This window comes from Schistocerca cancellata, chromosome 8, assembly GCF_023864275.1.
Source record: "Schistocerca cancellata isolate TAMUIC-IGC-003103 chromosome 8, iqSchCanc2.1, whole genome shotgun sequence".
NCBI lineage: Eukaryota > Metazoa > Arthropoda > Insecta > Orthoptera > Acrididae > Schistocerca > Schistocerca cancellata.
The window spans coordinates 80,731,277-80,754,335 of NC_064633.1; the positions used below are offsets into that span (position 1 = coordinate 80,731,277).

General features: G+C 46.5%; 33 non-coding genes across 33 annotated transcripts; all 33 read left to right on the plus strand.

The window, feature by feature from the left end:
• The first annotated feature begins 342 nt into the window (after nt 1-342).
• Nucleotides 343-415, plus strand: Trnak-cuu (transfer RNA lysine (anticodon CUU)). Its single transcript has one exon. It is a non-coding gene; the product is annotated as a tRNA-Lys (tRNA).
• Nucleotides 416-736: 321 nt separating this feature from the next.
• On the plus strand, nt 737-808 carry Trnat-agu (transfer RNA threonine (anticodon AGU)). The gene has a single exon. It is a non-coding gene; the product is annotated as a tRNA-Thr (tRNA).
• Nucleotides 809-1,354: 546 nt separating this feature from the next.
• Nucleotides 1,355-1,427, plus strand: Trnar-ucg (transfer RNA arginine (anticodon UCG)). Its single transcript has one exon. It is a non-coding gene; the product is annotated as a tRNA-Arg (tRNA).
• A 440-nt stretch (nt 1,428-1,867) lies between these two features.
• Nucleotides 1,868-1,940, plus strand: Trnak-cuu (transfer RNA lysine (anticodon CUU)). The gene has a single exon. It is a non-coding gene; the product is annotated as a tRNA-Lys (tRNA).
• Nucleotides 1,941-2,261: 321 nt separating this feature from the next.
• Nucleotides 2,262-2,333, plus strand: Trnat-agu (transfer RNA threonine (anticodon AGU)). Its single transcript has one exon. It is a non-coding gene; the product is annotated as a tRNA-Thr (tRNA).
• A 545-nt stretch (nt 2,334-2,878) lies between these two features.
• On the plus strand, nt 2,879-2,951 carry Trnar-ucg (transfer RNA arginine (anticodon UCG)). The gene has a single exon. It is a non-coding gene; the product is annotated as a tRNA-Arg (tRNA).
• Nucleotides 2,952-3,391: 440 nt separating this feature from the next.
• Nucleotides 3,392-3,464, plus strand: Trnak-cuu (transfer RNA lysine (anticodon CUU)). The gene has a single exon. It is a non-coding gene; the product is annotated as a tRNA-Lys (tRNA).
• Nucleotides 3,465-3,785: 321 nt separating this feature from the next.
• Nucleotides 3,786-3,857, plus strand: Trnat-agu (transfer RNA threonine (anticodon AGU)). The gene has a single exon. It is a non-coding gene; the product is annotated as a tRNA-Thr (tRNA).
• Nucleotides 3,858-4,402: 545 nt separating this feature from the next.
• Trnar-ucg (transfer RNA arginine (anticodon UCG)) lies at nt 4,403-4,475 on the plus strand. Its single transcript has one exon. It is a non-coding gene; the product is annotated as a tRNA-Arg (tRNA).
• Nucleotides 4,476-4,915: 440 nt separating this feature from the next.
• Nucleotides 4,916-4,988, plus strand: Trnak-cuu (transfer RNA lysine (anticodon CUU)). The gene has a single exon. It is a non-coding gene; the product is annotated as a tRNA-Lys (tRNA).
• Nucleotides 4,989-5,309: 321 nt separating this feature from the next.
• Nucleotides 5,310-5,381, plus strand: Trnat-agu (transfer RNA threonine (anticodon AGU)). Its single transcript has one exon. It is a non-coding gene; the product is annotated as a tRNA-Thr (tRNA).
• A 542-nt stretch (nt 5,382-5,923) lies between these two features.
• Nucleotides 5,924-5,996, plus strand: Trnar-ucg (transfer RNA arginine (anticodon UCG)). Its single transcript has one exon. It is a non-coding gene; the product is annotated as a tRNA-Arg (tRNA).
• A 440-nt stretch (nt 5,997-6,436) lies between these two features.
• On the plus strand, nt 6,437-6,509 carry Trnak-cuu (transfer RNA lysine (anticodon CUU)). Its single transcript has one exon. It is a non-coding gene; the product is annotated as a tRNA-Lys (tRNA).
• A 321-nt stretch (nt 6,510-6,830) lies between these two features.
• Trnat-agu (transfer RNA threonine (anticodon AGU)) lies at nt 6,831-6,902 on the plus strand. Its single transcript has one exon. It is a non-coding gene; the product is annotated as a tRNA-Thr (tRNA).
• A 542-nt stretch (nt 6,903-7,444) lies between these two features.
• Nucleotides 7,445-7,517, plus strand: Trnar-ucg (transfer RNA arginine (anticodon UCG)). Its single transcript has one exon. It is a non-coding gene; the product is annotated as a tRNA-Arg (tRNA).
• Nucleotides 7,518-7,957: 440 nt separating this feature from the next.
• Trnak-cuu (transfer RNA lysine (anticodon CUU)) lies at nt 7,958-8,030 on the plus strand. Its single transcript has one exon. It is a non-coding gene; the product is annotated as a tRNA-Lys (tRNA).
• A 321-nt stretch (nt 8,031-8,351) lies between these two features.
• Nucleotides 8,352-8,423, plus strand: Trnat-agu (transfer RNA threonine (anticodon AGU)). The gene has a single exon. It is a non-coding gene; the product is annotated as a tRNA-Thr (tRNA).
• A 542-nt stretch (nt 8,424-8,965) lies between these two features.
• On the plus strand, nt 8,966-9,038 carry Trnar-ucg (transfer RNA arginine (anticodon UCG)). The gene has a single exon. It is a non-coding gene; the product is annotated as a tRNA-Arg (tRNA).
• A 440-nt stretch (nt 9,039-9,478) lies between these two features.
• On the plus strand, nt 9,479-9,551 carry Trnak-cuu (transfer RNA lysine (anticodon CUU)). Its single transcript has one exon. It is a non-coding gene; the product is annotated as a tRNA-Lys (tRNA).
• A 320-nt stretch (nt 9,552-9,871) lies between these two features.
• On the plus strand, nt 9,872-9,943 carry Trnat-agu (transfer RNA threonine (anticodon AGU)). Its single transcript has one exon. It is a non-coding gene; the product is annotated as a tRNA-Thr (tRNA).
• A 545-nt stretch (nt 9,944-10,488) lies between these two features.
• Nucleotides 10,489-10,561, plus strand: Trnar-ucg (transfer RNA arginine (anticodon UCG)). The gene has a single exon. It is a non-coding gene; the product is annotated as a tRNA-Arg (tRNA).
• Nucleotides 10,562-17,109: 6,548 nt separating this feature from the next.
• Trnat-agu (transfer RNA threonine (anticodon AGU)) lies at nt 17,110-17,181 on the plus strand. The gene has a single exon. It is a non-coding gene; the product is annotated as a tRNA-Thr (tRNA).
• Nucleotides 17,182-17,726: 545 nt separating this feature from the next.
• Trnar-ucg (transfer RNA arginine (anticodon UCG)) lies at nt 17,727-17,799 on the plus strand. The gene has a single exon. It is a non-coding gene; the product is annotated as a tRNA-Arg (tRNA).
• A 440-nt stretch (nt 17,800-18,239) lies between these two features.
• On the plus strand, nt 18,240-18,312 carry Trnak-cuu (transfer RNA lysine (anticodon CUU)). The gene has a single exon. It is a non-coding gene; the product is annotated as a tRNA-Lys (tRNA).
• Nucleotides 18,313-18,633: 321 nt separating this feature from the next.
• On the plus strand, nt 18,634-18,705 carry Trnat-agu (transfer RNA threonine (anticodon AGU)). Its single transcript has one exon. It is a non-coding gene; the product is annotated as a tRNA-Thr (tRNA).
• A 536-nt stretch (nt 18,706-19,241) lies between these two features.
• On the plus strand, nt 19,242-19,314 carry Trnar-ucg (transfer RNA arginine (anticodon UCG)). Its single transcript has one exon. It is a non-coding gene; the product is annotated as a tRNA-Arg (tRNA).
• A 440-nt stretch (nt 19,315-19,754) lies between these two features.
• Trnak-cuu (transfer RNA lysine (anticodon CUU)) lies at nt 19,755-19,827 on the plus strand. The gene has a single exon. It is a non-coding gene; the product is annotated as a tRNA-Lys (tRNA).
• A 321-nt stretch (nt 19,828-20,148) lies between these two features.
• On the plus strand, nt 20,149-20,220 carry Trnat-agu (transfer RNA threonine (anticodon AGU)). The gene has a single exon. It is a non-coding gene; the product is annotated as a tRNA-Thr (tRNA).
• A 545-nt stretch (nt 20,221-20,765) lies between these two features.
• Trnar-ucg (transfer RNA arginine (anticodon UCG)) lies at nt 20,766-20,838 on the plus strand. Its single transcript has one exon. It is a non-coding gene; the product is annotated as a tRNA-Arg (tRNA).
• A 440-nt stretch (nt 20,839-21,278) lies between these two features.
• Trnak-cuu (transfer RNA lysine (anticodon CUU)) lies at nt 21,279-21,351 on the plus strand. The gene has a single exon. It is a non-coding gene; the product is annotated as a tRNA-Lys (tRNA).
• Nucleotides 21,352-21,672: 321 nt separating this feature from the next.
• Trnat-agu (transfer RNA threonine (anticodon AGU)) lies at nt 21,673-21,744 on the plus strand. Its single transcript has one exon. It is a non-coding gene; the product is annotated as a tRNA-Thr (tRNA).
• A 545-nt stretch (nt 21,745-22,289) lies between these two features.
• Trnar-ucg (transfer RNA arginine (anticodon UCG)) lies at nt 22,290-22,362 on the plus strand. The gene has a single exon. It is a non-coding gene; the product is annotated as a tRNA-Arg (tRNA).
• Nucleotides 22,363-22,802: 440 nt separating this feature from the next.
• Trnak-cuu (transfer RNA lysine (anticodon CUU)) lies at nt 22,803-22,875 on the plus strand. The gene has a single exon. It is a non-coding gene; the product is annotated as a tRNA-Lys (tRNA).
• Nucleotides 22,876-23,059: the final 184 nt, after the last annotated feature.

Below are 23,059 nucleotides of genomic sequence, written 5' to 3' on the forward strand. Positions count from 1 at the left end.
AAACCGGCGTCTACCAGAAGCACAAGCAAGACAAGGGTGATCTGTAGCGAAGTTTTCGGCACAGTGCCGTTCAGGAGAGTTTTTGTTGGAACTACTGCATCTGATTCAGGAGCCAAGGGCTACGCCACAGGCGTCTGCGCACAGTCGAGCATGTGTGTTGAATAATGGTGCTGATAGCCACGTATCATTTCATGCAGATTTGATGCCTTTCGGAGACAATTTTTCATTGAATAGGATTGTAGCTGATTTGTGGCAGCAGGAAATAAGCTGTAGTCAAAAGAATCTTCAATAGATGGTCGCAGGTCACATCAGTATTGTATGGCTCGTAACGCGTTGCGTGCAGCCCGGCTAGCTCAGTCGGTAGAGCATGAGACTCTTAATCTCAGGGTCGTGGGTTCGAGCCCCACGCTGGGCGGCGCAAAATTTTGTGTCTACGCGGATCCAACATGCGCCCCTCTCGTGAGCCTTGCGTAATGAACGTAACGGGTTACGACGATGCCTAGCTTCGTATGAATATCAGAGGAACGGTATTTGAAGCTGAAAGTGACTCTGAAATGAAATAAATGTGTTGTTTTGCAATTTTAGTTGTACATCGATATAGTGTGAGATGTGTAGGAAAGCAGCAGCTGTGCTAACTAAATGTAAATAATGGTCGCTCATGCGGTGCGTTTCGAGCTGAAGGGCTCCGATTCACTAGTTTGTAAGATTAAAGTATCCTATAAGTCCGCTAGGAGGCGCCTCCTTATCTCAGTGGCAGAGCGCTGGTCTAGTAAACCAGAGGTCGTGAGTTCGATCCTCACAGGCGGCAAATGAATTTTGTAACAGCCCCTCCCACCGTGGCCTTTTTCGAAAAAAGCGGTCAAGGATAAAAAAAATTATGAATGGGTGCGGTATTTAAGAAATGCTCTCGCAAATGAATAGTGTGAATGGTGCTATTAAAGTGGGCACCAGAAACTGCTGCTTTAGGCAGTCTCCGGAGAATGCCGACGTGAAATACTTAGTTCTTGTGATGTATTTTCTACCCCTGATAAAGACCCTCGCGATTGTCGTCGTCGTCGTCGGCGCCGCCGCCGCTTTGGTAATAGCGACAATTCGCCATTGTATCACATAGGGTGAGGTACCTTCTGCAAGCGACTGAGATGGCACTAAACGATTGAAGCTGATTTGCCACCTCTTGTTTGATCAGCGTCATAAGGGCTTGAATGTAACTTGCGATGGGACACAGCAAGAAGTAGCGTCGTACTTTTAGTACTGAAATTTGAGATGGAGAACTGCGTCAAAGATGGGAAAATCATTCTGCCAAGTGTACAAATGGCGAAAACGATGTGTGAGTGGGGAAGTATATTGCGCCAGTGACCGTGTGGCCTAATGGATAAGGCGTCGGACTTCGGATTCGAAGATTGCAGGTTCGTATCCTGTCACGGTCGAGTTTTTCCTGTTCTGCAAAAGATGCATGCTGTTTTACTGTGTTGTTTGAGTACACTAAAACTAGTTGGAAGTTGCTGCTGTCCGCTTCCTGGCTACAAAACCGGCGTCTACCAGAAGCACAAGCAAGACAAGGGTGATCTGTAGCGAAGTTTTCGGCACAGTGCCGTTCAGGAGAGTTTTTGTTGGAACTACTGCATCTGATTCAGGAGCCAAGGACTACGCCACAGGCGTCTGCGCACAGTCGAGCATGTGTGTTGAATAATGGTGCTGATAGCCACGTATCATTTCATGCAGATTTGATGCCATTCGGAGACAATTTTTCATTGAATAGGATTGTAGCTGATTTGTGGCAGCAGGAAATAAGCTGTAGTCAAAAGAATCTTCAATAGATGGTCGCAGGTCACATCAGTATTGTATGGCTCGTAACGCGTTGCGTGCAGCCCGGCTAGCTCAGTCGGTAGAGCATGAGACTCTTAATCTCAGGGTCGTGGGTTCGAGCCCCACGCTGGGCGGCGCAAAATTTTGTGTCTACGCGGATCCAACATGCGCCCCTCTCGTGAGCCTTGCGTAATGAACGTAACGGGTTACGACGATGCCTAGCTTCGTATGAATATCAGAGGAACGGTATTTGAAGCTGAAAGTGACTCTGAAATGAAATAAATGTGTTGTTTTGCAATTTTAGTTGTACATCGATATAGTGTGAGATGTGTAGGAAAGCAGCAGCTGTGCTAACTAAATGTAAATAATGGTCGCTCATGCGGTGCGTTTCGAGCTGAAGGGCTCCGATTCACTAGTTTGTAAGATTAAAGTATCCTATAAGTCCGCTAGGAGGCGCCTCCTTATCTCAGTGGCAGAGCGCTGGTCTAGTAAACCAGAGGTCGTGAGTTCGATCCTCACAGGCGGCAAATGAATTTTGTAACAGCCCCTCCCACCGTGGCATTTTCGAAAAAAGCGGTCAAGGATAAAAAAAATTATGAATGGGTGCGGTATTTAAGAAATGCTCTCGCAAATGAATAGTGTGAATGGTGCTATTAAAGTGGGCACCAGAAACTGCTGCTTTAGGCAGTCTCCGGAGAATGCCGACGTGAAATAGTTAGTTCTTGTGATGTATTTTCTACCCCTGATAAAGACCCTCGCGATTGTCGTCGTCGTCGTCGGCGCCGCCGCCGCTTTGGTAATAGCGACAATTCGCCATTGTATCACATAGGGTGAGGTACCTTCTGCAAGCGACTGAGATGGCACTAAACGATTGAAGCTGATTTGCCACCTCTTGTTTGATCAGCGTCATAAGGGCTAGAATGTAACTTGCGATGGGACACAGCAAGAAGTAGCGTCGTACTTTTAGTACTGAAATTTGAGATGGAGAACTGCGTCAAAGATGGGAAAATCATTCTGCCAAGTGTACAAATGGCGAAAACGATGTGTGAGTGGGGAAGTATATTGCGCCAGTGACCGTGTGGCCTAATGGATAAGGCGTCGGACTTCGGATTCGAAGATTGCAGGTTCGTATCCTGTCACGGTCGAGTTTTTCCTGTTCTGCAAAAGATGCATGCTGTTTTACTGTGTTGTTTGAGTACACTAAAACTAGTTGGAAGTTGCTGCTGTCCGCTTCCTGGCTACAAAACCGGCGTCTACCAGAAGCACAAGCAAGACAAGGGTGATCTGTAGCGAAGTTTTCGGCACAGTGCCGTTCAGGAGAGTTTTTGTTGGAACTACTGCATCTGATTCAGGAGCCAAGGGCTACGCCACAGGCGTCTGCGCACAGTCGAGCATGTGTGTTGAATAATGGTGCTGATAGCCACGTATCATTTCATGCAGATTTGATGCCTTTCGGAGACAATTTTTCATTGAATAGGATTGTAGCTGATTTGTGGCAGCAGGAAATAAGCTGTAGTCAAAAGAATCTTCAATAGATGGTCGCAGGTCACATCAGTATTGTATGGCTCGTAACGCGTTGCGTGCAGCCCGGCTAGCTCAGTCGGTAGAGCATGAGACTCTTAATCTCAGGGTCGTGGGTTCGAGCCCCACGCTGGGCGGCGCAAAATTTTGTGTCTCCGCGGATCCAACATGCGCCCCTCTCGTGAGCCTTGCGTAATGAACGTAACGGGTTACGACGATGCCTAGCTTCGTATGAATATCAGAGGAACGGTATTTGAAGCTGAAAGTGACTCTGAAATGAAATAAATGTGTTGTTTTGCAATTTTAGTTGTACATCGATATAGTGTGAGATGTGTAGGAAAGCAGCAGCTGTGCTAACTAAATGTAAATAATGGTCGCTCATGCGGTGCGTTTCGAGCTGAAGGGCTCCGATTCACTAGTTTGTAAGATTAAAGTATCCTATAAGTCCGCTAGGAGGCGCCTCCTTATCTCAGTGGCAGAGCGCTGGTCTAGTAAACCAGAGGTCGTGAGTTCGATCCTCACAGGCGGCAAATGAATTTTGTAACAGCCCCTCCCACCGTGGCATTTTCGAAAAAAGCGGTCAAGGATAAAAAAAATTATGAATGGGTGCGGTATTTAAGAAATGCTCTCGCAAATGAATAGTGTGAATGGTGCTATTAAAGTGGGCACCAGAAACTGCTGCTTTAGGCAGTCTCCGGAGAATGCCGACGTGAAATACTTAGTTCTTGTGATGTATTTTCTACCCCTGATAAAGACCCTCGCGATTGTCGTCGTCGTCGTCGGCGCCGCCGCCGCTTTGGTAATAGCGACAATTCGCCATTGTATCACATAGGGTGAGGTACCTTCTGCAAGCGACTGAGATGGCACTAAACGATTGAAGCTGATTTGCCACCTCTTGTTTGATCAGCGTCATAAGGGCTTGAATGTAACTTGCGATGGGACACAGCAAGAAGTAGCGTCGTACTTTTAGTACTGAAATTTGAGATGGAGAACTGCGTCAAAGATGGGAAAATCATTCTGCCAAGTGTACAAATGGCGAAAACGATGTGTGAGTGGGGAAGTATATTGCGCCAGTGACCGTGTGGCTTAATGGATAAGGCGTCGGACTTCGGATTCGAAGATTGCAGGTTCGTATCCTGTCACGGTCGAGTTTTTCCTGTTCTGCAAAAGATGCATGCTGTTTTAGTGTGTTGTTTGAGTACACTAAAACTAGTTGGAAGTTGCTGCTGTCCGCTTCCTGGCTACAAAACCGGCGTCTACCAGAAGCACAAGCAAGACAAGGGTGATCTGTAGCGAAGTTTTCGGCACAGTGCCGTTCAGGAGAGTTTTTGTTGGAACTACTGCATCTGATTCAGGAGCCAAGGGCTACGCCACAGGCGTCTGCGCACAGTCGAGCATGTGTGTTGAATAATGGTGCTGATAGCCACGTATCATTTCATGCAGATTTGATGCCTTTCGGAGACAATTTTTCATTGAATAGGATTGTAGCTGATTTGTGGCAGCAGGAAATAAGCTGTAGTCAAAAGAATCTTCAATAGATGGTCGCAGGTCACATCAGTATTGTATGGCTCGTAACGCGTTGCGTGCAGCCCGGCTAGCTCAGTCGGTAGAGCATGAGACTCTTAATCTCCGGTTCGTGGGTTCGAGCCCCACGCTGGGCGGCGCAAAATTTTGTGTCTCCGCGGATCCAACATGCGCCCCTCTCGTGAGCCTTGCGTAATGAACGTAACGGGTTACGACGATGCCTAGCTTCGTATGAATATCAGAGGAACGGTATTTGAAGCTGAAAGTGACTCTGAAATGAAATAAATGTGTTGTTTTGCAATTTTAGTTGTACATCGATATAGTGTGAGATGTGTGGGAAAGCAGCAGCTGTGCTAACTAAATGTAAATTATGGTCGCTCATGCGGTGCGTTTCGAGCTGAAGGGCTCCGATTCACTAGTTTGTAAGAACAAAGTATCCTATAAGTCCGCTAGGAGGCGCCTCCTTATCTCAGTGGCAGAGCGCTGGTCTAGTAAACCAGAGGTCGTGAGTTCGATCCTCACAGGCGGCAAATGAATTTTGTAACAGCCCCTCCCACCGTGGCCCTTTCGAAAAAAGCGGTCAAGGATAAAAAAAATTATGAATGGGTGCGGTATTTAAGAAATGCTCTCGCAAATGAATAGTGTGAATGGTGCTATTAAAGTGGGCACCAGAAACTGCTGCTTTAGGCAGTCTCCGGAGAATGCCGACGTGAAATACTTAGTTCTTGTGATGTATTTTCTAGCCCTGATAAAGACCCTCGCGATTGTCGTCGTCGTCGGCGCCGCCGCCGCTTTGGTAATAGCGACAATTCGCCATTGTATCACATAGGGTGAGGTACCTTCTGCAAGCGACTGAGATGGCACTAAACGATTGAAGCTGATTTGCCACCTCTTGTTTGATCAGCGTCATAAGGGCTTGAATGTAACTTGCGATGGGACACAGCAAGAAGTAGCGTCGTACTTTTAGTACTGAAATTTGAGATGGAGAACTGCGTCAAAGATGGGAAAATCATTCTGCCAAGTGTACAAATGGCGAAAACGAGGTGTGAGTGGGGAAGTATATTGCGCCAGTGACCGTGTGGCCTAATGGATAAGGCGTCGGACTTCGGATTCGGAGATTGCAGGTTCGAATCCTGTCACGGTCGAGTTTTTCCTGTTCTGCAAAAGATGCATGCTGTTTTACTGTGTTGTTTGAGTACACTAAAACTAGTTGGAAGTTGCTGCTGTCCGCTTCCTGGCTACAAAACCGGCGTCTACCAGAAGCACAAGCAAGACAAGGGTGATCTGTAGCGAAGTTTTCGGCACAGTGCCGTTCAGGAGAGTTTTTGTTGGAACTACTGCATCTGATTCAGGAGCCAAGGGCTACGCCACAGGCGTCTGCGCACAGTCGAGCATGTGTGTTGAATAATGGTGCTGATAGCCACGTATCATTTCATGCAGATTTGATGCCTTTCGGAGACAATTTTTCATTGAATAGGATTGTAGCTGATTTGTGGCAGCAGGAAATAAGCTGTAGTCAAAAGAATCTTCAATAGATGGTCGCAGGTCACAACAGTATTGTATGGCTCGTAACGCGTTGCGTGCAGCCCGGCTAGCTCAGTCGGTAGAGCATGAGATTCTTAATCTCAGGGTCGTGGGTTCGAGCCCCACGCTGGGCGGCGCAAAATTTTGTGTCTACGCGGATCCAACATGCGCCCCTCTCGTGAGCCTTGCGTAATGAACGTAACGGGTTACGACGATGCCTAGCTTCGTATGAATATCAGAGGAACGGTATTTGAAGCTGAAAGTGACTCTGAAATGAAATAAATGTGTTGTTTTGCAATTTTAGTTGTACATCGATATAGTGTGAGATGTGTAGGAAAGCAGCAGCTGTGCTAACTAAATGTAAATAATGGTCACTCATGCGGTGCGTTTCGAGCTGAAGGGCTCCGATTCACTAGTTTGTAAGAACAAAGTATCCTAAAAGTCCGCTAGGAGGCGCCTCCTTATCTCAGTGGCAGAGCGCTGGTTTAGTAAACCAGAGGTCGTGAGTTCGATCCTCACAGGCGGCAAATGAATTTTGTAACAGCCCCTCCCACCGTGGCCCTTTCGAAAAAAGCGGTCAAGGATAAAAAAAATTATGAATGGGTGCGGTATTTAAGAAATGCTCTCGCAAATGAATAGTGTGAATGGTGCTATTAAAGTGGGCACCAGAAACTGCTGCTTTAGGCAGTCTCCGGAGAATGCCGACGTGAAATACTTAGTTCTTGTGATGTATTTTCTACCCCTGATAAAGACCCTCGCGATTGTCGTCGTCGTCGGCGCCGCCGCCGCTTTGGTAATAGCGACAATTCGCCATTGTATCACATAGGGTGAGGTACCTTCTGCAAGCGACTGAGATGGCACTAAACGATTGAAGCTGATTTGCCACCTCTTGTTTGATCAGCGTCATAAGGGCTTGAATGTAACTTGCGATGGGACACAGCAAGAAGTAGCGTCGTACTTTTAGTACTGAAATTTGAGATGGAGAACTGCGTCAAAGATGGGAAAATCATTCTGCCAAGTGTACAAATGGCGAAAACGATGTGTGAGTGGGGAAGTATATTGCGCCAGTGACCGTGTGGCTTAATGGATAAGGCGTCGGACTTCGGATTCGAAGATTGCAGGTTCGTATCCTGTCACGGTCGAGTTTTTCCTGTTCTGCAAAAGATGCATGCTGTTTTAGTGTGTTGTTTGAGTACACTAAAACTAGTTGGAAGTTGCTGCTGTCCGCTTCCTGGCTACAAAACCGGCGTCTACCAGAAGCACAAGCAAGACAAGGGTGATCTGTAGCGAAGTTTTCGGCACAGTGCCGTTCAGGAGAGTTTTTGTTGGAACTACTGCATCTGATTCAGGAGCCAAGGGCTACGCCACAGGCGTCTGCGCACAGTCGAGCATGTGTGTTGAATAATGGTGCTGATAGCCACGTATCATTTCATGCAGATTTGATGCCTTTCGGAGACAATTTTTCATTGAATAGGATTGTAGCTGATTTGTGGCAGCAGGAAATAAGCTGTAGTCAAAAGAATCTTCAATAGATGGTCGCAGGTCACATCAGTATTGTATGGCTCGTAACGCGTTGCGTGCAGCCCGGCTAGCTCAGTCGGTAGAGCATGAGACTCTTAATCTCAGGGTCGTGGGTTCGAGCCCCACGCTGGGCGGCGCAAAATTTTGTGTCTACGCGGATCCAACATGCGCCCCTCTCGTGAGCCTTGCGTAATGAACGTAACGGGTTACGACGATGCCTAGCTTCGTATGAATATCAGAGGAACGGTATTTGAAGCTGAAAGTGACTCTGAAATGAAATAAATGTGTTGTTTTGCAATTTTAGTTGTACATCGATATAGTGTGAGATGTGTAGGAAAGCAGCAGCTGTGCTAACTAAATGTAAATAATGGTCGCTCATGCGGTGCGTTTCGAGCTGAAGGGCTCCGATTCACTAGTTTGTAAGAACAAAGTATCCTATAAGTCCGCTAGGAGGCGCCTCCTTATCTCAGTGGCAGAGCGCTGGTCTAGTAAACCAGAGGTCGTGAGTTCGATCCTCACAGGCGGCAAATGAATTTTGTAACAGCCCCTCCCACCGTGGCATTTTCGAAAAAAGCGGTCAAGGATAAAAAAAATTATGAATGGGTGCGGTATTTAAGAAATGCTCTCGCAAATGAATAGTGTGAATGGTGCTATTAAAGTGGGCACCAGAAACTGCTGCTTTAGGCAGTCTCCGGAGAATGCCGACGTGAAATACTTAGTTCTTGTGATGTATTTTCTACCCCTGATAAAGACCCTCGCGATTGTCGTCGTCGTCGGCGCCGCCGCCGCTTTGGTAATAGCGACAATTCGCCATTGTATCACATAGGGTGAGGTACCCTCTGCAAGCGACTGAGATGGCACTAAACGATTGAAGCTGATTTGCCACCTCTTGTTTGATCAGCGTCAGAAGGGCTTGAATGTAACTTGCGATGGGACACAGCAAGAAGTAGCGTCGTACTTTTAGTACTGAAATTTGAGATGGAGAACTGCGTCAAAGATGGGAAAATCATTCTGCCAAGTGTACAAATGGCGAAAACGAGGTGTGAGTGGGGAAGTATATTGCGCCAGTGACCGTGTGGCCTAATGGATAAGGCGTCGGACTTCGGATCCGAAGATTGCAGGTTCGAATCCTGTCACGGTCGAGTTTTTCCTGTTCTGCAAAAGATGCATGCTGTTTTACTGTGTTGTTTGAGTACACTAAAACTAGTTGGAAGTTGCTGCTGTCCGCTTCCTGGCTACAAAACCGGCGTCTACCAGAAGCACAAGCAAGACAAGGGTGATCTGTAGCGAAGTTTTCGGCACAGTGCCGTTCAGGAGAGTTTTTGTTGGAACTACTGCATCTGATTCAGGAGCCAAGGGCTACGCCACAGGCGTCTGCGCACAGTCGAGCATGTGTGTTGAATAATGGTGCTGATAGCCACGTATCATTTCATGCAGATTTGATGCCTTTCGGAGACAATTTTTCATTGAATAGGATTGTAGCTGATTTGTGGCAGCAGGAAATAAGCTGTAGTCAAAAGAATCTTCAATAGATGGTCGCAGGTCACATCAGTATTGTATGGCTCGTAACGCGTTGCGTGCAGCCCGGCTAGCTCAGTCGGTAGAGCATGAGACTCTTAATCTCAGGGTCGTGGGTTCGAGCCCCACGCTGGGCGGCGCAAAATTTTGTGTCTACGCGGATCCAACATGCGCCCCTCTCGTGAGCCTTGCGTAATGAACGTAACGGGTTACGACGATGCCTAGCTTCGTATGAATATCAGAGGAACGGTATTTGAAGCTGAAAGTGACTCTGAAATGAAATAAATGTGTTGTTTTGCAATTTTAGTTGTACATCGATATAGTGTGAGATGTGTAGGAAAGCAGCAGCTGTGCTAACTAAATGTAAATAATGGTCGCTCATGCGGTGCGTTTCGAGCTGAAGGGCTCCGATTCACTAGTTTGTAAGATTAAAGTATCCTAAAGTCCGCTAGGAGGCGCCTCCTTATCTCAGTGGCAGAGCGCTGGTCTAGTAAACCAGAGGTCGTGAGTTCGATCCTCACAGGCGGCAAATGAATTTTGTAACAGCCCCTCCCACCGTGGCATTTTCGAAAAAAGCGGTCAAGGATAAAAAAAATTATGAATGGGTGCGGTATTTAAGAAATGCTCTCGCAAATGAATAGTGTGAATGGTGCTATTAAAGTGGGCACCAGAAACTGCTGCTTTAGGCAGTCTCCGGAGAATGCCGACGTGAAATACTTAGTTCTTGTGATGTATTTTCTACCCCTGATAAAGACCCTCGCGATTGTCGTCGTCGTCGTCGGCGCCGCCGCCGCTTTGGTAATAGCGACAATTCGCCATTGTATCACATAGGGTGAGGTACCTTCTGCAAGCGACTGAGATGGCACTAAACGATTGAAGCTGATTTGCCACCTCTTGTTTGATCAGCGTCATAAGGGCTTGAATGTAACTTGCGATGGGACACAGCAAGAAGTAGCGTCGTACTTTTAGTACTGAAATTTGAGATGGAGAACTGCGTCAAAGATGGGAAAATCATTCTGCCAAGTGTACAAATGGCGAAAACGAGGTGTGAGTGGGGAAGTATATTGCGCCAGTGACCGTGTGGCCTAATGGATAAGGCGTCGGACTTCGGATTCGAAGATTGCAGGTTCGTATCCTGTCACGGTCGAGTTTTTCCTGTTCTGCAAAAGATGCATGCTGTTTTAGTGTGTTGTTTGAGTACACTAAAACTAGTTGGAAGTTGCTGCTGTCCGCTTCCTGGCTACAAAACCGGCGTCTACCAGAAGCACAAGCAAGACAAGGGTGATCTGTAGCGAAGTTTTCGGCACAGTGCCGTTCAGGAGAGTTTTTGTTGGAACTACTGCATCTGATTCAGGAGCCAAGGGCTACGCCACAGGCGTCTGCGCACAGTCGAGCATGTGTGTTGAATAATGGTGCTGATAGCCACGTATCATTTCATGCAGATTTGATGCCTTTCGGAGACAATTTTTCATTGAATAGGATTGTAGCTGATTTGTGGCAGCAGGAAATAAGCTGTAGTCAAAAGAATCTTCAATAGATGGTCGCAGGTCACATCAGTATTGTATGGCTCGTAACGCGTTGCGTGCAGCCCGGCTAGCTCAGTCGGTTGCATTCGAGTCGCAGCCGCGGTGCGGGACGGACGTGTGGCGGCTGGCTTGGCGTCTTGAAGTAAACACCGGCTGTTTGCTGTCACGAGGTTAGTCACTTCGTTACCTTTGTGAGTCAGGCTATGTTTACTGATTTCAAGATAACATGAACGCGATTACTGTAATGAGGAAAGACACGATTAAATTTACTTTCGACCGAAATTTCTTGAGGCCTAAGGCATATGAAGTAAAGCAGTGGTTACTCGATGCTGTTAAGATTACTGGCAATGACATAATAGGTGTGCATTTATCGTTCGTTTCCAACGCGGCTTTTGTCAAACTGACTAACCCAGATTTGTGTGTCTCTATCATGGACAAGTGTGGCGGAGTACTGAAGTTTAAACATTCCGACGGTACAGTGAGTGATGTTTCAGTCTCACACGCCGGTTTAGGCATACGTACCGTTCGGGTCTTTGAGTTGCCGTTTGAGGTTTCTGCAGAGGACATTAATAAAATCCTTCGACCGTATGGCCGTGTTCTTTCGAACGTTGCAGAAAAATGGTCGGAGCCCCATATGTTTCCCGTCCTGAACGGAGTGCGTCAAGTAAAGATAGATCTTCAAAGGCACATACCGTCATATATAAATGTATGCGGACACCGCGCCATAGTTATCTACGACGGTCAACCCAAGACATGTGCTTTGTGTAACTCACCAGAGCACATACGTAGTGAATGTAGTAAACGGCGTGTCCCCCAGCTACCGAGCGGGGAGGCTGCAGTTCCTGGCGCTGCTGTCAGCCTTCCGTTAACGTATGCGGCTGCCACGTACGGCCACCAATCTGCAGAAACGACAACAGTTGAGCACGTTGAACGACTCGCAGCGCCTGCGGCCGCCACAACCGCCCCAGAGTTGATCGCCTCTGTGGACGACCGAGCAGCTGCTGTTCGGCCCTCTTGCGACGATACATCTGTGATAAGTGGTCCGGACGACAGACAAACGGAACTGCGGGAGAGGATACAGTCATGCGCAGAACTAGGTACTGAACAGCCATCTTCGGACTCGCAGAGACACGAAGTGTCCCAAGAATCTACCAAGTCACCGACGGAAGTCGCCAAATTACTCGACCTCCCGCCCGACGCACAGGGCGAACGAGCTGAAAGGATGTCTAGTGATGGCGACGCTGGTGTCCGTAACCGAGCCGTACACCACCCGGAAATGCAAGGAGGACAACCTCCGGAACCCCACCCGACAAATGCGGAAGTGAAGGAACCCCCAGCTGAGGTTCTTCGAGAAATTCACACGAGGAACTCTGAGACAACGACAGAACCGCTCTCACCACTGTCTTCTTCCACCGAACCACCAGAACATTCGCCTGACTTGTCTCCTACGGGATCCCTGCGGAGGAGGAAGAAGTCAAAAAAGCGTCGTTTGGCACACCAAGCGGCGGAGACTTTGGCCCCAGCTCTCAGGGAAAAGCTGAAACATCTACAGCACAAGGATCAGAAGGCAGAAGATCTGAAGCCAGTAGGGACTACTGGGAACCCAGACGGAACGGCAAGGCAAGAAGACCCGGGGGGTGACCACCACCCATCGCAAATTGGGCTCACGAACATAGCTCCAGAAGATGGTTCATTGCCAGGTCAACACGCACCAGCAGCACCAGTCAATTGGGCAGACGATGGCGCCGATCAGGGTGTCGATAACAAGGATGATGACACAAGTCAGGAAGAAGACCTTTTTTATTAATAGAGTTGTTAAGATCGCCTTGAGACTAAACGAGGGACTGATGACGACGGACAGATTCCATATGAAAATGTTGCGCAGTCAATAAACTTACCTGAACTATCTGGACCATGCTCCAAACCTATAATGTGACCACATTAAATATTAACAAAATTCAAAATGCAACTAAAGTAGCCGCACTTCAAGATTTTATCTATCAGTCGGACACCGATATTGCCCTTTTACAGGAAGTGCTGATTCGAGACCTTCATATCCCAGGATTTAATGCTATTTTAAATGTAGCTGCCGAACATAGTTGTGGGACGGCTATTCTTGCCAGAGAGGGAATTGAAATGACAGACATTTGTAAATTAGACTCTGGGAGGGGCATTCGGTGTAACATCCATAATACAGCTATTATAAATGTTTATGCACCATCAGGCAATAATGCACGAGAAGAAAGGGCCACGTTTTACAAAAGTGATATCTTAATTCTACTTCAGGACAACCCTGCTAAGGTTCTGCTTGGAGGTGACTGGAATTGCGTACTTAATGACAAGGACCAACGGCCAAATTTTAATAAGTCCAAGGAGCTACAGTATTTAGTGTCGCACATGAAATGGACAGATGCTTGGGAACTGAAATTTCCTACATTGGTCAAATTTACTTACTTTAGTAGCAGGTCCCAAAGTAGGATTGACCGATTTTATGTATCATCTACTTTAGAACATGATGTTGTTGGCGTTGAAGTAATACCTACCTATATTTCCGACCACCTCGGCGTCAAGTGCAGCATACGTTTAAGCAAACAGTCAGCTTACTGGGGCAGGCCCTTTTGGAAACTGAATATAAGCGTGCTGTTGGAGAACGCCTTAGCTGCAGAAATACAAGAGACTTGGCGGGCCGCCTTACGAGTGCGTCACAAACATCGGTCCACCGTTGAATGGTGGACCGCTGTGGCGAAGAAAAAATTAAGGGCGACTCTGATAGAGTTTAGCAAGGAGAGGATGAGGTGGATAAGACACACAACAGAGTTCCACTACGCCTGCTTACGTGATCTTTACGAGGAGCCACTGTCCCAGGACATTCTCATACAGATCAACAAAACAAAAGCAGCGCTCCTCAATATTAAGAGATCACAGCTAGAAGGATTAAAAATCAGATCGCACTCACACAGTGTTGTGGCAGACGAAAATGCCTCAATATATCACCTCATACAACACGCCAAACAAAGGCGACGAAATTTTATAGGGTCTCTCAGAGCCGAAGATCAGCGAGTCCTCACCACCCAGAAAGACATGATCGACGAGGCGTATCGTTTTTACAATTCCCTATATAGTGTCAATCAGATAGACGACAATGCTGTACGAGACGTCTTATCATCAACAGGCCTAGAGAACACTATAACGGAAGAGGACAACCGCAACTTCTATGCAGCCCTCACCAAGGATGACGTTTTTGACGTAATTAGGTGCTCACCTTCCAAGAAGTCACCAGGTCCAGATGGGCTGCCACTGGAGTTTTACCGAACGTACTGGCACATTATAGGCAATGAATTCACGGACATGATAAACGAAATTCTTCATGGGGAGGATGTCCCAGTGGCCTTCAAACAGAGCATAACAGTGTTAATTCCAAAGGGCAGGACCGCAGCTTTAAAGGATATTACAAAGACACGGCCCATAAGCCTCTTGAATTCTGACTATAAAATAGTAGCTAGGGTTCTTAAAGAGAGACTGCAACCGATTTTAGGAAAGATCATCGGTAGTCATCAGACTTGTCTTCCAGGGCGCAGTATCTTTACAACTGTAAGTGCGTACAGGGACATAGCTTCCATTTTTGCAAATACAACAGCAAATGGTGGTCTGGCTTTTATCGACTTTAGCAAGGCATTTGACAGGGTCAATCATGAATATCTTCTGAAAACCATGACCTACATGGGGTTTTATGATGGTAATGTGAACGTTTTAGCCAACATCTTAAATGGTTTATCAACGAAAGTAACTATTAATGGTCATCGCACTAAAGATATTCCCGTAGCCAGTGGAGTCCCTCAGGGGAGTCCATTGTCGATGATGTTATATGTAGTTGCCTTGGAACCACTTTTAAGGAGGTTAGATGACGTCTTAGAGGGCTTGCTAGTGTCAGGCATAAAACAAGTGACGAATGCATTCGCAGATGACGTAGGAGTGATAATTCGCAGCGCCGCAGACATAGCACGGTTAACAGAAAACTTGCAGTTGTACTGCACGGCCTCGGGTGCGAGACTAAATGACACGAAGAGTGTTTTTCTAAATCTGCACGGACTATCTGACGTCACCATCACTTGGGCTAAGAGTGTGGACCGGCATACAGCCCTGGGAGTTACTCTCTACAGCTGCCCTCTTCGGATAATCGCATCTAACTGGAGAACTGTCCTCGATAAGATCCGTGGCACGCTCATTTTAAATCATATGAGGGACGTCAACATCAAGCAAAAAATTAAGTTGATAAACTTAGCGGTTTTATCCAGGGCAACTTACATCGGCCAGATTTTGCCAATACCAAAAGGAATAGCTAAAGCGATAATGTCGACCGTTTGTAGCTACATTTGGCACGGGAATATCTTTCGAGTTGCTGTGGATGCGTTGACCTTACCACTGGAAGAGGGTGGCCTTGGCCTCACAGATGTCCACAAAAGATCTACTGCCTTATTTCTTAAGCGGTCTTTGCAAGTTATTGAAAGTCATCCAGACGGCCTAACAGCTCAATTATTCAATTTTTTTAAACCACAAAGCTTCCAACCGCCTATAGATATAAGTAAGATCAATTATAAATTAAAACATATTAGATTCTTCTACTTCGAATTAAGCTACATGCGCTGCATAGTACGGGATAAACGCAAGAGAAACTGTCGCTATATCATTAACAGTTTACGAACGGCGGCCAATTACAATAAGACACAGGCCAAGAACCCGAACAGAGCCTGGAAAACTATATGGACCAATATCAACAACAAGTTACTATCAACGGAAGTTCAGGTGGCATGGTACAGAGTGGTGAATAACGTCATAAGTACTAATGAAAAACTTCATTCTATAGGTCTCAGTGACACAAACACTTGTCCGCAATGTAACGCAACTGACACGTTGGATCACCGCTTTGTCTGCAGGGGGTATAAAGATATATGGCAAGAGGTCAAGCAGCAGATCGCCTTCCTGACCCGCAGCGATGGGAGGGAGCTCAATTTGAATCTTATTTTCTTCCCGGACAAGGTATTTTTTCCTGCACCGAAAAATAATGCCATATTATGGCTTCTTGGGAACTACGTGAGTTACGTTGTCAACTCGAAAGGTGACGATAATATCACGGACTACCGGACATATCTCTGTGGGGAATACTATAAATTACACAACCAACAAGATCATAAGAAGAATTTTGGAAATATGTTACGAATCCTGTTTCACAAACAGGGAATAGGTTAAGATGTCACGGTAAAATCATCCTAGGACGAAACGAGCTAAAGTAGGGGACTGCTGGTGAGGGTGAAGTACGGTGGGGACTTCGTGTGCCCCGTGGCCGCTTCGGTAGCCGTGAAGGCCTCATCAGAACCCCGAAACAGCTATGCATACGGCAGTATCACCAATAGCAGCTGCATTTAGAATGTCAGCCATGCTATTCCCGAAGAGGTTCTTCAATTTCATTTCCTTTTTTCATTATTAAAAAAAAAAAAAAAAAAAAAAAATTCAATAACCAAAAAAAAAAAAAAAATAAAACAAAAACAAATGTAAATGGCAAAATGAACACTTGCCACGTTAACGGAACTGGTTCTTTTTCGTGTTCAATGCATCATTTTCGTTTTCTTTATACAAAAAAAATAAAAAAAAAAATAAAAAAAATGGATAAGGATTCGGACTTCGAAAAAAAAAAATGTGGTTAACGCGAAAAAAAAAAAAATGGATAAGGCATCGGTCAAAATATAAAAAAAAAAAAAAGTCGTAGGAAAAAAAAAAAAAAAAAAAAAAAAGTCGGTAGAGCATGAGACTCTTAATCTCAGGGTCGTGGGTTCGAGCCCCACGCTGGGCGGCGCAAAATTTTGTGTCTACGCGGATCCAACATGCGCCCCTCTCGTGAGCCTTGCGTAATGTACGTAACGGGTTACGACGATGCCTAGCTTCGTATGAATATCAGAGGAACGGTATTTGAAGCTGAAAGTGACTCTGAAATGAAATAAATGTGTTGTTTTGCAATTTTAGTTGTACATCGATATAGTGTGAGATGTGTAGGAAAGCAGCAGCTGTGCTAACTAAATGTAAATAATGGTCGCTCATGCGGTGCGTTTCGAGCTGAAGGGCTCCGATTCACTAGTTTGTAAGAACAAAGTATCCTATAAGTCCGCTAGGAGGCGCCTCCTTATCTCAGTGGCAGAGCGCTGGTCTAGTAAACCAGAGGTCGTGAGTTCGATCCTCACAGGCGGCAAATGAATTTTGTAACAGCCCCTCCCACCGTGGCATTTTCGAAAAAAGCGGTCAAGGATAAAAAAAATTATGAATGGGTGCGGTATTTAAGAAATGCTCTCGCAAATGAATAGTGTGAATGGTGCTATTAAAGTGGGCACCAGAAACTGCTGCTTTAGGCAGTCTCCGGAGAATGCCGACGTGAAATACTTAGTTCTTGTGATGTATTTTCTACCCCTGATAAAGACCCTCGCGAATGTCGTCGTCGTCGTCGGCGCCGCCGCCGCTTTGGTAATAGCGACAATTCGCCATTGTATCACATAGGGTGAGGTACCCTCTGCAAGCGACTGAGATGGCACTAAACGATTGAAGCTGATTTGCCACCTCTTGTTTGATCAGCGTCATAAGGGCTTGAATGTAACTTGCGATGGGACACAGCAAGAAGTAGCGTCGTACTTTTAGTACTGAAATTTGAGATGGAGAACTGCGTCAAAGATGGGAAAATCATTCTGCCAAGTGTACAAATGGCGAAAACGAGGTGTGAGTGGGGAAGTATATTGCGCCAGTGACCGTGTGGCCTAATGGATAAGGCGTCGGACTTCGGATCCGAAGATTGCAGGTTCGAATCCTGTCACGGTCGAGTTTTTCCTGTTCTGCAAAAGATGCATGCTGTTTTACTGTGTTGTTTGAGTACACTAAAACTAGTTGGAAGTTGCTGCTGTCCGCTTCCTGGCTACAAAACCGGCGTCTACCAGAAGCACAAGCAAGACAAGGGTGATCTGTAGCGAAGTTTTCGGCACAGTGCCGTTCAGGAGAGTTTTTGTTGGAACTACTGCATCTGATTCAGGAGCCAAGGGCTACGCCACAGGCGTCTGCGCACAGTCGAGCATGTGTGTTGAATAATGGTGCTGATAGCCACGTATCATTTCATGCAGATTTGATGCCTTTCGGAGACAATTTTTAATTGAATAGGATTGTAGCTGATTTGTGGCAGCAGGAAATAAGCTGTAGTCAAAAGAATCTTCAATAGATGGTCGCAGGTCACATCAGTATTGTATGGCTCGTAACGCGTTGCGTGCAGCCCGGCTAGCTCAGTCGGTAGAGCATGAGACTCTTAATCTCAGGGTCGTGGGTTCGAGCCCCACGCTGGACGGCGCAAAATTTTGTGTCTACGCGGATCCAACATGCGCCCCTCTCGTGAGCCTTGCGTAATGAACGTAACGGGTTACGACGATGCCTAGCTTCGTATGAATATCAGAGGAACGGTATTTGAAGCTGAAAGTGACTCTGAAATGAAATAAATGTGTTGTTTTGCAATTTTAGTTGTACATCGATATAGTGTGAGATGTGTAGGAAAGCAGCAGCTGTGCTAACTAAATGCAAATAATGGTCGCTCATGCGGTGCGTTTCGAGCTGAAGGGCTCCGATTCACTAGTCTGTAAGGACAAAGTACCTTAAAAGTCCGCTAGGAGGCGCCTCCTTAGCTCAGTGGCAGAGCGCTGGTCTAGTAAACCAGAGGTCGTGAGTTCGATCCTCACAGGCGGCAAATGAATTTTGTAACAGCCCCTCCCACCGTGGCCCTTTCGAAAAAAGCGGTCAAGGATAAAAAAAATTATGAATGGGTGCGGTATTTAAGAAATGCTCTCGCAAATGAATAGTGTGAATGGTGATATTAAAGTGGGCACCAGAAACTGCTGCTTCAGGCAGTCTCCGGAGAATGCCGACTTGAAATACTTAGTTCTTGTGATGTATTTTCTACCCCTGATAAAGACCCTCGCGATTGTCGTCGGCGCCGCCGCCGCTTTGGTAATAGCGACAATTCGCCATTGTATCACATAGGGTGAGGTACCTTCTGCAAGCGACTGAGATGGCACTAAACGATTGAAGCTGATTTGCCACCTCTTGTTTGATCGGCGTCATAAGGGCTTGAATGTAACTTGCGATGGGACACAGCAAGAAGTAGCGTCGTACTTTTAGTACTGAAATTTGAGATGGAGAACTGCGTCAAAGATGGGAAATTCATTCTGCCAAGTGTACAAATGGCGAAAACGAGGTGTGAGTGGGGAAGTATATTGCGCCAGTGACCGTGTGGCCTCATGGATAAGGCGTCGGACTTCGGATCCGAAGATTGCAGGTTCGAATCCTGTCACGGTCGAGTTTTTCCTGTTCTGCAAAAGATGCATGCTGTTTTACTGTGTTGTTTGAGTACACTAAAACTAGTTGGAAGTTGCTGCTGTCCGCTTCCTGGCTACAAAACCGGCGTCTACCAGAAGCACAAGCAAGACAAGGGTGATCTGTAGCGAAGTTTTCGGCACAGTGCCGTTCAGGAGAGTTTTTGTTGGAACTACTGCATCTGATTCAGGAGCCAAGGGCTACGCCACAGGCGTCTGCGCACAGTCGAGCATGTGTGTTGAATAATGGTGCTGATAGCCACGTATCATTTCATGCAGATTTGATGCCTTTCGGAGACAATTTTTCATTGAATAGGATTGTAGCTGATTTGTGGCAGCAGGAAATAAGCTGTAGTCAAAAGAATCTTCAATAGATGGTCGCAGGTCACATCAGTATTGTATGGCTCGTAACGCGTTGCGTGCAGCCCGGCTAGCTCAGTCGGTAGAGCATGAGACTCTTAATCTCAGGGTCGTGGGTTCGAGCCCCACGCTGGGCGGCGCAAAATTTTGTGTCTACGCGGATCCAACATGCGCCCCTCTCGTGAGCCTTGCGTAATGAACGTAACGGGTTACGACGATGCCTAGCTTCGTATGAATATCAGAGGAACGGTATTTGAAGCTGAAAGTGACTCTAAAATGAAATAAATGTGTTGTTTTGCAATTTTAGTTGTACATCGATATAGTGTGAGATGTGTAGGAAAGCAGCAGCTGTGCTAACTAAATGTAAATAATGGTCGCTCATGCGGTGCGTTTCGAGCTGAAGGGCTCCGATTCACTAGTTTGTAAGAACAAAGTATCCTATAAGTCAGCTAGGAGGCGCCTCCTTATCTCAGTGGCAGAGCGCTGGTCTAGTAAACCAGAGGTCGTGAGTTCGATCCTCACAGGCGGCAAATGAATTTTGTAACAGCCCCTCCCACCGTGGCATTTTCGAAAAAAGCGGTCAAGGATAAAAAAAATTATGAATGGGTGCGGTATTTAAGAAATGCTCTCGCAAATGAATAGTGTGAATGGTGCTATTAAAGTGGGCACCAGAAACTGCTGCTTTAGGCAGTCTCCGGAGAATGCCGACGTGAAATACTTAGTTCTTGTGATGTATTTTCTACCCCTGATAAAGACCCTCGCGATTGTCGTCGTCGTCGTCGGCGCCGCCGCCGCTTTGGTAATAGCGACAATTCGCCATTGTATCACATAGGGTGAGGTACCTTCTGCAAGCGACTGAGATGGCACTAAACGATTGAAGCTGATTTGCCACCTCTTGTTTGATCAGCGTCATAAGGGCTTGAATGTAACTTGCGATGGGACACAGCAAGAAGTAGCGTCGTACTTTTAGTACTGAAATTTGAGATGGAGAACTGCGTCAAAGATGGGAAAATCATTCTGCCAAGTGTACAAATGGCGAAAACGATGTGTGAGTGGGGAAGTATATTGCGCCAGTGACCGTGTGGCTTAATGGATAAGGCGTCGGACTTCGGATTCGAAGATTGCAGGTTCGTATCCTGTCACGGTCGAGTTTTTCCTGTTCTGCAAAAGATGCATGCTGTTTTAGTGTGTTGTTTGAGTACACTAAAACTAGTTGGAAGTTGCTGCTGTCCGCTTCCTGGCTACAAAACCGGCGTCTACCAGAAGCACAAGCAAGACAAGGGTGATCTGTAGCGAAGTTTTCGGCACAGTGCCGTTCAGGAGAGTTTTTGTTGGAACTACTGCATCTGATTCAGGAGCCAAGGGCTACGCCACAGGCGTCTGCGCACAGTCGAGCATGTGTGTTGAATAATGGTGCTGATAGCCACGTATCATTTCATGCAGATTTGATGCCTTTCGGAGACAATTTTTCATTGAATAGGATTGTAGCTGATTTGTGGCAGCAGGAAATAAGCTGTAGTCAAAAGAATCTTCAATAGATGGTCGCAGGTCACATCAGTATTGTATGGCTCGTAACGCGTTGCGTGCAGCCCGGCTAGCTCAGTCGGTAGAGCATGAGACTCTTAATCTCAGGGTCGTGGGTTCGAGCCCCACGCTGGGCGGCGCAAAATTTTGTGTCTACGCGGATCCAACATGCGCCCCTCTCGTGAGCCTTGCGTAATGAACGTAACGGGTTACGACGATGCCTAGCTTCGTATGAATATCAGAGGAACGGTATTTGAAGCTGAAAGTGACTCTGAAATGAAATAAATGTGTTGTTTTGCAATTTTAGTTGTACATCGATATAGTGTGAGATGTGTAGGAAAGCAGCAGCTGTGCTAACTAAATGTAAATAATGGTCGCTCATGCGGTGCGTTTCGAGCTGAAGGGCTCCGATTCACTAGTTTGTAAGAACAAAGTATCCTATAAGTCCGCTAGGAGGCGCCTCCTTATCTCAGTGGCAGAGCGCTGGTCTAGTAAACCAGAGGTCGTGAGTTCGATCCTCACAGGCGGCAAATGAATTTTGTAACAGCCCCTCCCACCGTGGCATTTTCGAAAAAAGCGGTCAAGGATAAAAAAAATTATGAATGGGTGCGGTATTTAAGAAATGCTCTCGCAAATGAATAGTGTGAATGGTGCTATTAAAGTGGGCACCAGAAACTGCTGCTTTAGGCAGTCTCCGGAGAATGCCGACGTGAAATACTTAGTTCTTGTGATGTATTTTCTACCCCTGATAAAGACCCTCGCGATTGTCGTCGTCGTCGTCGGCGCCGCCGCCGCTTTGGTAATAGCGACAATTCGCCATTGTATCACATAGGGTGAGGTACCTTCTGCAAGCGACTGAGATGGCACTAAACGATTGAAGCTGATTTGCCACCTCTTGTTTGATCAGCGTCATAAGGGCTTGAATGTAACTTGCGATGGGACACAGCAAGAAGTAGCGTCGTACTTTTAGTACTGAAATTTGAGATGGAGAACTGCGTCAAAGATGGGAAAATCATTCTGCCAAGTGTACAAATGGCGAAAACGATGTGTGAGTGGGGAAGTATATTGCGCCAGTGACCGTGTGGCTTAATGGATAAGGCGTCGGACTTCGGATTCGAAGATTGCAGGTTCGTATCCTGTCACGGTCGAGTTTTTCCTGTTCTGCAAAAGATGCATGCTGTTTTAGTGTGTTGTTTGAGTACACTAAAACTAGTTGGAAGTTGCTGCTGTCCGCTTCCTGGCTACAAAACCGGCGTCTACCAGAAGCACAAGCAAGACAAGGGTGATCTGTAGCGAAGTTTTCGGCACAGTGCCGTTCAGGAGAGTTTTTGTTGGAACTACTGCATCTGATTCAGGAGCCAAGGGCTACGCCACAGGCGTCTGCGCACAGTCGAGCATGTGTGTTGAATAATGGTGCTGATAGCCACGTATCATTTCATGCAGATTTGATGCCTTTCGGAGACAATTTTTCATTGAATAGGATTGTAGCTGATTTGTGGCAGCAGGAAATAAGCTGTAGTCAAAAGAATCTTCAATAGATGGTCGCAGGTCACATCAGTATTGTATGGCTCGTAACGCGTTGCGTGCAGCCCGGCTAGCTCAGTCGGTAGAGCATGAGACTCTTAATCTCAGGGTCGTGGGTTCGAGCCCCACGCTGGGCGGCGCAAAATTTTGCGTCTACGCGGATCCAACATGCGCCCCTCTCGTGAGCCTTGCGTAATGAACGTAACGGGTTACGACGATGCCTAGCTTCGTATGAATATCAGAGGAACGGTATTTGAAGCTGAAAGTGACTCTGAAATGAAATAAATGTGTTGTTTTGCAATTTTAGTTGTACATCGATAT